This window comes from Melopsittacus undulatus, chromosome 2 (assembly GCF_012275295.1).
Source record: "Melopsittacus undulatus isolate bMelUnd1 chromosome 2, bMelUnd1.mat.Z, whole genome shotgun sequence".
Taxonomy (NCBI): domain Eukaryota; kingdom Metazoa; phylum Chordata; class Aves; order Psittaciformes; family Psittaculidae; genus Melopsittacus; species Melopsittacus undulatus.
The window spans coordinates 39,862,552-39,875,715 of NC_047528.1; the positions used below are offsets into that span (position 1 = coordinate 39,862,552).

Below are 13,164 nucleotides of genomic sequence, written 5' to 3' on the forward strand. Positions count from 1 at the left end.
GTACAAATAACAGCTTCATAAACTGAGAAATGTACATAAATAAATCATGTAGATGGGGGCAGTTTGCTTAGCTGGCAAGAAAAAAAATATGGAAAATCTGCTTGTTAAACAATAACCACAGAGTATGCTTTTATGATGTTTTTCACCACAGTAATTCATATTAGAGATAGAAGCAGTTGCATGTTAAATAAAATCATTCAGCATTGTTCTCACATTACAAAGAGCTGACTTATATTGTTTTTAGATGCCTCCCATTAGAAAGTAAATATTCCTCTGATGTTATACATTTCAGAAAATTTAATAAAGATGAACTGTAAATAAAGTCACAGGGAGATTTCAGACAGTTTTATTAGCAGATTGTTGAAAAGAAAAGAAAATTAAATACAATAACAGTAAACGTGGTTCTCACATTGAAACCAGGCTCAAATAACTAGGCTACCATAGAAAAATTTCCAATTCTTGCATTATGATGTAAAAACAGATTTTTGTACAGATTTTGTACAACAAAATTCGTAATAACCTTTTTTCATTTTTAGAAAACTTTAAATATATAGATAAAAATAGACAATTTTCATAGGTCCTACATGAAGATGAGTATGTTCTGTTCCAAGGGCTTGCATAGAGCGCAAATGTGGTTATAATATAGAACAACTAGACATTAATATCTTTAAGATTACAAAAGCATATAAACAATAACATGAGCACAACTTCTTCATAATCTATGCAAACCCCCTCCCCCCCAAAAAAAAGTCCAAATCAAAACCCAAAAACAAAATACCAACCCAAAACCTGCATAACTAAAGAGGGGCAAAAAATTCAACTTACAGTAACATCTCATGGTCTGTAGTATTTACACTGGTTTTAGCAAGATTCTTTCTAAACATCCAGCTTATAAATTGGTTCCCCCTTAAACCTTAACATTTCCATTTATGTACCAAGCCAAACACTGAGGCATTCCCAAAGGTCTTGAAATAATATACTGTAAAACTACTAAACCTACTTACAGGTGACTCTATGCAAGGAGCAGAGCAATGGTAGATGCTACTATATATTTCAGTTTGTAGGCTTTTAATTCTCTTTCAGATATGAATGATTCAAAAGCTTGCCACAAGTCCATCTAACTTTACAGCTGTTAACCCTTTAAAGACTGCGAATGAAAAAACTGGAGTACAGAATCCCATATATGTTCAAGCAACTATGAAAATTATGAAAGAATCATGGTTAGAAAATAATATTGCTACAAAGTATTAGGTCACAATATTTAATGAAAAATATTGCTCAATATTTCTTTAAAAAAATTACGATGACGTGAACTTGTATATACATCTTTCTATTGTGAAAAAAGGATTGTGGTGGATTAAATATGAACTGTACAAAATAAATGTGTACCAGTATTGCAAGGAAGACCTACAAACTATAGAAGCTCAGTGCTAGAGTTTACAAAACATTAATTTCTTTTTTTTTTGACAAAATAATATTAATACCCAATCAGAACTATTTTTAAAGAAATATTTTCTTTAAGTTAGGCATCTTAGATATTTAAGGTTTTGATATGTTTCCATGTAATAAATAATATTTTATATGCATAAAACATTAGATGAAGAAAGCATAATCACAAAACTTACAGTAATAGCACTGATTCACAAAATCAGTCTTTAAAGGGGTAACCCAAAAGTACGCAAAGCAAAGAACATAATTTTTAGTAATGTAATAAGCACTGTGTTGCAGCTTACTTCCAGTTATCAGCACAAAGGTGAAAACACATATTGTAGCTTTCATAAAGACAGTGAAAGTAACACATAACCACCCATCCCTAAGACAAGGTGGGAGGGACAATAGACTTCAACTGTATCACTCAGTTCTACGTGGAATTGGACTGATACATCAAGTGTTTGTTAGGCTTTCATTTTTATTTTTTTTTTTAGCAACATTGACGTAATATGACATTAACATATAAAAATATTTCTGGCATTTTTGACTTGCTGATCAGCCACAGTCCATTCTTGAAAGTGCACTAATCAGGGCACTAACCAGGGCTCAATATACAAATAAAAGTGGCTGATACAGAATTCTGACTTGTTACCAGATGCTTAAGATCTCATTCAGTAATACTGTGACTCCAGGACAAATATTTACATGCCTGCATGCGTTAAAACTAGAAAGGTGTCCTTCTGACCAACAGGGTGACAAAACAATATTATCTAAAATTTTCATTTCCTAAACTCTAGGTTTCTACTGCATACATAATACCTTCCGTGTGTGATTTGTGTTATATACTGTACATGTGACCAACAGTTTGATAAGAAGCAAAGTCTTTTATTTCATAAACCCCTGTCAGTTTACAATGAGAAATTATTACTCTTTTTATTGTATTTTTTTTTATTTTAGGAAAAGAGACTTGGTGAACAGTAAAACAGTTTGTTTACATTCAGCATTTCTTTTCACTTACACAAAATTCCATTTCACTTTATGTACTCGAACATGTGTTGGTCTCTTGGAAAGCATGTGGAAAAATGTCTTTAGAAGAAAACCCACAATCATAGGTTGAAACTGAATGTATCAATTTTTTTTTCTTTTACCTTTTTTTTTTCTTTTTTTTTTCTATTTTTTTTAATAAGAATCCTCTTATGCCCTCTACAAGGTTCATTTCTGAGCTGTCTTGCTGGTTTCAGTATGAGATAACAGTCTGTAAGTGTACTTGGACACTGCTGGAAGGATCATTTGATGTGCTCAAATACAGAATCATCAGAGGAGGACAGAGTCTGCATTCCTTGAAAAAGGGAATACTCAGCCTTGTTCTGACCGCCTGTAATTTTGGATACAATAGTCCGGTGCAGAGACGCAGATTTCCACTGTAAGAAGAGCGCTACTGTACATTTACAAACATTCTTTAGATCTCCAGGTTGAGCCACAGGAGATAACCAAAGGAGGACACTCTTGCAGAATTCCTTACATTTTTGAAGAACATTGATAAATGAAGTTGAGGAAGTTGGCTTGAAAACACTTTGTTTCCACAGAACTCCTTATGAGCCAACGTCTTACTGCAAAGTTCTTTACTGTAGCACAGGTATTTTCAGCAGGAAAAATTCAATACATGACAGTAGTTTTCAAATAAAGTCTTCCATCTAAAATATAAAAAAGAAACATTTGCTTTATAAATTTATATCCACAATGAACTGAAAAAGAGGAAAATACTCACAAGATTTAAAAACCTCAGCAGAAGCAGTCTGTAAAATGCCACCTATGGTACACTGTGTTTAAAATAATAAAAAATAAAACCTGAACATAACCACTGCATTTTCAACAGACCGTGATCAAATTAACTCTGTTGAAAATAGCATGCACTTTGCAAGTTGCAAATACTGTAACACCTTCTAAAGCTTTAATATATGCTGCACTCCTATCAGTGCTAGGGCACAAGGAATGTAGGTGGAGCCTCTGTGCATGTGTTTTCACTGATATGCAAACTTAACTGAATAGTGCTGAACAGCAATTATTTCCTTCATGGTTGCAGAGCAAAAGTCTTCTTGCATGCAATCGTTAGCACTCCCATCACTAGCAGCATAGCTCATACTTTCTGATTTAGCTATGTTGTTAAATATACCATGTAATGTAACCATTGTGCACATTTGTAGCTATTTATATAGAACCCAGTATAGGATATTTAATCGGTATCAGTGAAGTATAGCCTCCTTCCCCCATAAATGAGATTAACTGAACAATTACTATGTTAAGATGTAAGCACATCTCTCTCAACATTTTTTCCACCCAAGTGAGGAGCAGATATTTAAGTGAGATATGTGTGATGGAGAGAAACAATAAGCTCACCTATCCAGTAGCTGTTGATCTATAAAAACTTGGAGAGAGCATTCTGCCATAACATATTTTCACCTAATTTACAAATGTAACGCAATCTTTTCTTCACCAGGGACATGAACAGTTTATATGCATCTATTCTCATAGCAAAGATGCAGATTTTTGATTTTTTATTTTTTCACTAAACAGGAAACAGAAAAACTTACTGGTTTTCTAAACTGTAGGATAGAAAGCATTACTCCCTTGTACATTGCACATTAAAATTCTCTTTAGATGTACAGGAAAACAATTGTGTGAGCTAAACCTATACAAATGAATGTTGAGGTTTCTGAAATGCTTGGCTTTCTTTGAAACATGAAGATTACTGAAACTTTTGAGAGAAAAAGTTTAACTTGAAAGCAGACAAATGTACATCACATACAGGTACAAAATTTTGGACCTTCTGCACACCCCTTTCTGATTTTTATTGCATAGCTTCTATCAGAACTGCTGGGGAACAAAGGAGATGGTAGAATTGCACACTCTCTCACAGTGACACTTACAGAATCATAGAATAGTTAGGGTTGGAAAGGACCTTAAGATCATCTAGTTCCAACACCCCTGCCATGGGCAGGGACACCTCACACTAAACCATGTCACCCAAGGCTCTGCCCAACCTGGCCTTGAACATTGCCAGAGATGGAATATTCACAATTTCCCTGGGCAACACATTCCAGTGCCTCACCACCCTAACAGTAAAGAACTTCTTCCTTAGATCCAATCTAAAATTCCCCTGTTTAAGTTTGAACCCATTACTCTTTTTCATGTCACTACAGTCCCTAATGAAAAGTCCTTCCCCAGCATGCTTGTACGCTGCCTTTAGATACTGGAAGGCTGCTATGAGGTCTCCACACAGCTTTTTCTTCTCCAGGCTGAACAGCCCCAACTTTCTCAGCCTTTCTTCGTATGGGAGGTCCTCCAGTCCCCTGATCATCCTCGTGGCCCTCCTCTGCACTTGTTCCAACAGTTCCATGTCCTTTTTATGTTGCGGACACCAGAACTGCACACAATACTCCAAGTGAGGTCTCATGAGAGCAGAGTAGAGGGGCAGGATCACCTCCTTTGACCTGCTGGTCACGCTCCTTTTGATGCAGCCCAGAATATGGTTGGCTTTCTGGGCTGTGAGTGCACACTGATGCTGGCTCGTGTTTTCTTATTGGCCAACACTCCCAAGTCCCTCTTTGCACAGCTGCACTGAATCTCTGCTCTTCTCAACCTGCAGCTGTGCCTGAGATTGCTCCGACCCAGGTGTAGGACCTTGCACTTGTCATGGTTAAACTTCATGAGGTTGGCATCAGCCCACAAGCGTGTCAAGGTCCTTCTGGATGGCATTCCTTCCATCCAGCATGCCAACCAAACCACACAGCTTGGTGTCATTGGCAAATTTGCTGAGGGTGTACTCAATCCCACTGTCCATGTCACTGACAAAGGTGTTGAATAAGACCGGTCCCAATACCAATCTGTGAGGGACACCACTTGTTACTGTTTTCCAACTGGACATTGAGCCACTGACCACAACTCTTTACCTAATGTCCCTCTGTTTTTCCTTTTCCACCACCAGTTGCCTTTTGCAAGTTTCAGGTGTGTACTCCATTTTGCTACTTTTTCCCATCTTTACATTTTCCTGCCCCTTTTCCCTACTTTTTCACCCTCCTAGCTTTTTTTTGGCAGAATAGATGATAATTTTCCCACCATTTAGAATGCTTCTACTCAGTACTTTTCCACATTCTCTTTACTCTTACAGACTTTTTGCACTGAAGAGAGATAAAAAGAATTTGAGTAAAGCCTTAAAGACTTTATTCTTATCTGATGCAGGAAGAGCAACCAAAATGCATATAGGAATTCAGGAGAGAAAGAAGGAACCTCTGACATGAGCCTGGTAAAAACAAAGGTCTAGTAAACCATTAAAAAAGAAAACCTGCATCAAGTACAGGACAGCCAGAGCTACTACTGGCTATAGTTGCAAATAATTCTTCCAAACATATTGAATAAACACAATAGACATTTACAGCACTAAAGCTGTCCAGATACCTCTGTAGAAGAATTACTCTGCATTTATACTAGCACTTTGGCTGTCCTGAATGCACATTTGTTAATGAGTGCTATGCATAATTCCCCCTTCTAAACATTAAGATAACCTACAGTCAGTAACTTGTATTTTATTTTACTATATTAGGTCTCTTTATCTAGCTTTTTAAATAAAATATTTATTAAAACATATTCTCAATTAAAAATACAGCTGTAGGAAGCAGAATCCTTGTAGCAGCCAATAGAAAATGAACAGCAGTACATTTTCAAAAGTCAGCTCTATTTTACACTGCATAAGGATCCAATCTGACAGTGAAGTCAGTAGGAGGTTTTTCACTTTTACTGGAAGACACTATCAGATCCTGTATTCTGTGCCCACACTACAATGAGCAGTAGAAATGGGCAGCTTTACAAAGTATCTTCCTTACAAAGAGGATATTTATTTATATAATTTAAAAACTTTTATGATGAGTATCTACTATATGCAGAAATCTTCCTGTTTCTCAAATAACTATATGATGGACCATTAAGAGTGCAATTAAATCATCCCTATTGATAATGGACTTAAAATGCCATGCAGGAACTCAGCAGCTGAACTAATATTATTGCTAGGCTTGTTAGAAAACAGATATATTTGCATTAACATGTTTGATACTCTAACATATGTGAAAACGCAGCAAGCATTAGACACATCAACTTTCAAATAAATCCTAACATTCATCATATAGATACAGCAATTCTGCTGTGATCAAGTAATACCTAGGGGGAGTTCAAAATCTTCTATGGATTGTAAAGTATTTCCTTTATTCAGATTAGACATGAAAGTGACCATGGCAGGGGTGTTGGAACTAGATGATCTTAAAGTCCTTTCCAACGCTAACTATTCTATGATTCTATGAAGTATGAGGTGTAAATTGGATATCCTTTTCTTTAGAACCTACAGTGCCAACATGTAAAAAAAAAAATAATCACAGAATCTTTGGAATTCCCCACTGGCCTCTCATAACATGAGTTTGGGATAAAATGGAGAAATAATTTCATTAGGCTTTATACTTTTGTTCCGGTATTCTCCTGTGGACAGCTGAGAAGTTCATGACACCAGTGAAGAGGAATGTACAGAAGGTAAATAGCACTGAACTTCAGAAATATGAAGACTTCAAACCATGCCAGGGAAACCAAAGGCTCTGCCAAGGAATGTTATCCTCATATCATGATGCGGTGACCTATATCTGTCTGCTGCCCCTTTGGTTTTTCAGATTCCTATTCCCTTCTTCCTATCCGTTTCTCTCTCAATTCTCATTGTTCAGAGATACTTCTGAAATGACTGGAACTTCTCAATGTTGTCCAAACCACCAGAATCACTTCACCTCTAGGTGTAGCCAGTGTTCCTATCTGAATACCAGTGGAGCATTACAACCCATAGTTCTTTGTGATTCAAAGGTTAAAATCACAGGCAAAACCTACAAATCATGACAGCGACCAGTGATCAGCAAATCAAGCTGAAAATGGCACTACTCCTAAACTCCAAATGATGAGCATGCGTCTGCTTTCCTCCTCCTGATCAGCTTTTATCTATGTATCTGGGTTGCATCACTTTCTATTGTTAAAAAAACTCCCGCAGTTTGTCTATCTGCATAAAACCAATTTAGAATAAAACAAATATGGCATATACTATTCACACAAACATAGATATGTACATGTAAACATATAATACACAACCGTACACACAGAGTGTTTTCTATAAATGTTTACAACACTGGAGTGTATTTTTAGCCTACTGAAAATTGTTGAGCTGTTGTGAAGTTTCCCAAATTCACATAATGTTATGTACAGTTTAAATACATAAAACTTCCTTTCACTCTTAGGATGTCAAGCAAACACACAAACTGGGAAAATACTGCTAAATTTCTAAATAGAACTGTGCATGATTAGCAGATTGTCATCTGTTTTAATTGCTCTTTTGCAAATGGCAGTGTTCAGCAAGATCACACAGCTACTAACTCCAACTGAAAATGCCAGTATTCCTAATTCTCATTTGTTTTTGTCTATGAACTAATATGACAGAAATTCTAGCCAGAGTGAGGGAGTATTTTCTTTAGATCAACCCTGTTTAATTAAGACTCATTTTGAGGCTTTTGAATGAACATGCCCAAACAGTTAAAAGGTCGTAAATGTTATAAGAAAACAAACAAATTGAACTGACATAAAAGTCTGCAATGCTGAAACGAATCATATGCCTTAAAATGAATTCCCACAGAGATGTCAGCTGGGAAATGATTCACACTGGTGTTCTGTGGGCAGCTTGTAGTAATATCTCTATGGGTCCAACATTTTCCGAGATAAAAACATAAACTCACTCAAATATTATTGCTATTAATACACACCCTTGTAAAATGATTAAAATCTACAACGAAATGTTAAGTCTGGTCTTAGGTTGCAAAATAAATCATCCATTAGATGGTAACATGCATATCTGCCACTCAATGCAAGTGACACTGGGGTTGTTTGACATGCAAACATATCATATTCTAGTTTGTATTTTGAGAGCTGCTTTAAAATTAAAGCTAACAACAGTGATCTTCATGACTATAAGAGCATAGTGCCATTTATGAAAATCTGCAGAACTACCACAAAGGTGTGGTATCATATCTGAATTCAATCAACTGCTATCAGAGAAAAGCCTATTCAGGAAAACTCTCCTTCGTAAAAAGATAAAAGTGTTTCCCATATTTAGGAGTTTTTGGGGAAAAAAAAAACAACCAAGCAAGCAGCAAACCAGAAATGGTAGTATGTCATAGACAGCTAATAAGAAAGAAACCCACGGAATCCAGGTTAAAAAGAATTAAAAAAAAGACAAAATAATGCATGAGAAGGAAAATTAATCACAAGATCAGACATCTCAGTGGTAGCTTTGGAAAGTTATAATGTCAAGGTTTGGGTAATTTTTTATTAATTTATTGTTATTTTTTATGACCATAATTTGTGAGATGTAGAACAGTAAATGCCAGGAATACTTATATCAAACAAAGTAGCCTTGGTTTTGTCACTAGGGTTCCTAACTACAGTCAATGTAATTTTGTGAAAAATGCATAGGAGAGTGATGTAAGCTGATTGTCACTCAAAATGGGCCTTAAGGATAGTTGAAAGGTGGAGCTATTAATCTCTTTGTGCTTTCAAAGAAAACTTACTTTAAGTTGATTTCTCTTTCATTAATAAGCACAGAACTGAACAAGTAAGGATTGGAGCTTTATTCGCAACAGTGAAATGAGCTGCTATTTCACTTTTCTGTTTCCTTTTTTAATCATTCTCTCTTTCTTTCCCTTCTCTTTTTAGGCAACAGAGATTCAGTGCACTGATGGTTTCTCAGTCTTCTTTCTTGTCCTTAACAAGGTACCGAAGAATTAGCTGAGACCTCTAAGGAATACATTAGCACAAATAACAAAAAAACACCACCAGCAGCAAAAAAATCCCACATGCACATACTTATTTAATTGAAACTATCGGTTCTTGGCTCACAAAAATGAATTTGAAGCCCATCCCTATGGCTTGTGACTGAGCTGAGAGGCCTCTTTTAAAACCGCATGTTGCAGTACCTAAAATCCATCGGGCTAGCCCTCATGATCAGTGAAGACAGCGGAGACTTTGTACTGAAATTCAGTATATACACACCACTGACCCAACCTACAGCTGTTAAAAACTTCTAACTTCAGCTCTATCAAGCTGAGGCTATGATGAAGTATTTCTGACTCTCTGTACAAAAAAATGATAGTGTGGCAAGTAAAAGAGATAACTTGAAAGCTAGTGTAACACATATTTTGTAAATTAAGAATCATTAAAGCTCTCTTCAACCTTTTGTAAACTAGAATATCAGAATGAAAAGTATTATGATTCACCCTCAGTCCAACAGGTTAACAGAAATAAACTATTTGTGACACTAAATGGGGCTACTTTTATCTTAATAAAAGGAAAGCTGTTCACTTGTGCTGAAGTACATAATAAATTGTGTTTCCTGTTAGGAAGTAGCTTTATTGAAAATGGCAGCTATTTTTTTAGAAGTTATTTCCAGGCACCTGTAATCTAATGAGGTTTGTCCCTTTCAAAGAACAGTTGTACGTGCATGCCCGAATGCACACAACCTCTTCAGCCTAGAGCTGATAAAAGCATCTGCAAGCCATAGCTCAAGCACATCTAAATTATATAACTGGTTGGTTTATTTGTTTTAATAAGATGGGGCAAATGTGAATCACAGTGTACTTCCAACCTTTCATTCAACCTGATATTTTAATCATTTGGAGGAAGAGACAGAAAAACAAAAGAGATGGCAAACAAATGGTAATGATTCGTGTGATATTTGGTAATACAGCAACAGGAAGTCAAAATAAAAGCAAGAGTATTGTGACAGATGGAAGGGATCTTAGTCAAATGGCAACCCTTCTTCAAAAAACTTAAAGGAAGCAGCTAATTAAGGATAAAGTATATTTTTGTATGCTCTTTAGATATTTCATTCAAAATCGAGACAAAAACATTTTATTTTCCACTGAAGGAGAAAGAGTAAAAAAAAAAAAGAGTCTAACTTCTTAATCATTGGAAAATCATTTGAGGCTAAATCTTTTCAGAGTTTGCAATGTGAGACAAAAGACATATAACCCAGCTTCTGTAAAAGGCAGTCATGAAATCAACAGACTACAACTTTACATAATTTTCCTGATAAAATGCAAAACAGTATAATGTGAGAGGAAATCAACTCCTTCCAGCTTTTGAGGTTAATCAGAACACTGAAGCTTTGCAAATTGACACTGAAATGGAGGAACAGAAGTATCTATAGTGCCCTGACATTGTTACTGATTTCATAAGTATATAATCTGCATGGAGACCTCATAGCAGCCTTCCAGTATCTGAAGAAGGCCTATCGGGATGCTGGGGAGGGACTCTTCACTAGGGACTGTAGTGAAAGGACAAGGGGTAATGGGTTCAAACTTAAGGAAAGTTTTGGGGAAGTTTAGGTTAGATGTAAGGAAGAAGTTCTTTACTGTGAGGGTGGGAAGGCACTGGAATGGGTTGCCCAAGGAAGTTGTGAATGTTCCATCCTTGCAAGTGTTCAAGGCCAGGTTGGATGAAGCCTTGGGTGATATGGTTTAGTGTGAAGTGTCCCTGCCCATGGCAGGGGGGTTGGAACTGAATGATCTTGCGGTCCTTTCCAACCCTAACTATTCTATGATTCTACAATTCTATGTGTTGGGGAACACAGATGGATCCACTTCCCTCTTCCCAAGTACAATTAGAATGCAGTACAGGAGAATGTAGGAAAGCAGACTCAACTATTAAAGCTTTGAAATTTGAGTGATTTGTCCTTTTAAAAAAAGTGCTTATCCAGTTTTTATGCAAAGATGGGTGATTTCACACTGCATGTTCAATAAATTCATGCAAATATGAAGTATGTAAACATATTTGGCCAAACACTATCCTAGTTTGCCCTTTGTATAACACCAATAAATTAGTTTCAAATTTACATATTGTTATTAATCATACACCTTTCATTTCTCTACTTAACATTCATGTACAAATATATTTGTGTTAATGCTCACTGCAAATATTCAGGAGACTGAAATGTTCATGTCTCTTTTTAAAATTATAATTATACTTATGAGATTTTAATTCTACCTCTGAGTTTTCACACATGAAATTTAAACACAGTTATGTAAAAATGAATGTCTAAACACATTTATTTGCAGATACTTTAACTATTGAACTGTCAGGATCTTTCAGTAACTTTAGCATGTGTTTTAATCATGAATATATGTTTTCATTATAACACTGAATAGCTCAGGACCAAGCTAAAGGTCAGTGACCTGGTCTTTAGTAAACTAAGAAAGCAACAGACTACCTGAATATATCACCTTCTACTATTTAATCATAGAATAGTTAGGATTGGAAAGGACCTGAAGATCATCTAGTTCCAACCCCCCTGCAATGGAAGATCATATATTACATACAGAGCTTGCCATTTTGAGCACTGAAAAGACTGACCTTGTGAGGTGAGGAATTCTTTGAAAGAAAAAGATTAGGGAAAAAAAAAGATCACACTGTCTTTTATAGATGCCCTATGAACTTAGCAACCCTTTTCCTATTTGTATAAACATAACAAACGCATAACCAGAAAAAGACGACAGAAATGATTACTTACAAGCACTGAACCTAAGTCACTGTATTGTGTCCCTTCAGCTGGTAAAAAAGAATAAAATTATACTACTAAAAAAAAAAACAACCAAAAAAAACCCAAAAGACAAACCAAGAGATAAAAATCTAAACAAAACACCCTCAATTAAAGAATCACGTGAAAAAGTTCTTAAAGGACAAAGTCACAGCTAAATACAATCAGATTGCGAGCTTCCACAGCTCACTGTGTTCTGCTCTTCTTTGTAATACAGTGTGAAAAGTTTTTAGATAGATTGCTGAGCAATCTATCCTGCATTAAACAGTTCTAAATCCTACAAAAAGATCTGCTCTATTTGTTGTCGTATTTTCAGAAACATAAACAACACTTTTTTTACTATCTTTTTAACAAGCCAGTCAACAAGCAACCTTGGATCTGATAGCATAGAATGAGCATAAGGTGGGTATTGGAATGTGGTTTCTGCCTCATACTTTCTTTCTTTCCTTGTGAAGTCTTGATGGAAACAGAGTTTGTTATTCAATTTGATAGTCTGATTGTTCTTTCCATTTTTCTCAATTTTTGCCTCCTTTTTTAGAGCTTTTCTCAAATAATCACTTTTTTACACATACATCATCACCAAGGTAATCATATATATACAAAATACTGAATCTTCACACAGCTTTAAAAAATATAATTATTTTTCTCTCTGAAGAGCAAAATACGATCTTGCAATCTGAATTACATCAGTGTTTGTTGGAACTTTCCACAGTTTCTGAGCTGAGATCAAATTACAGAAAATACCTATTCAAAACACATCCAAGTTAGCAGCTCTTAAAACTTCCTCCATACATGGACAGAAAAACACAGACAAATCCTTTCTGTCACTGAACTAGAAGCTAATAGCATTAGCATGATACACGTGTTTACAATTACAGATCACATAATCAAGTGTGGATTAATAAAAATCTTTTATGAAAGTCTGGGGAAAGTACCATGGGTCATGATTTTTCAGCTAGGAATAGCTGTGGCCATGGTTAGTATTAGCAATCTATTGTTTCCATCCCTGGACAGTGGGATGTTCATTTCCTTCAGCATGTACAAATTTGTGAAGACAAGCTCTTCTAAAG

General features: G+C 35.7%; 1 protein-coding gene across 3 annotated transcripts in view; it reads right to left on the reverse strand.

The window, feature by feature from the left end:
• Positions 1-330: 330 nt before the first annotated feature.
• The window catches only part of DACH1 (dachshund family transcription factor 1), a 366,347-nt gene continuing 353,513 nt past the window's right edge, over positions 331-13,164 (reverse strand). For all 3 annotated transcript variants that reach the window (XM_005148107.4, XM_031048082.2, XM_031048083.2), the window contains one exon: positions 331-3,125. The gene's annotated coding sequence lies outside the window, so the exon portion shown is untranslated. The remainder of the gene's footprint in view (positions 3,126-13,164) is intronic.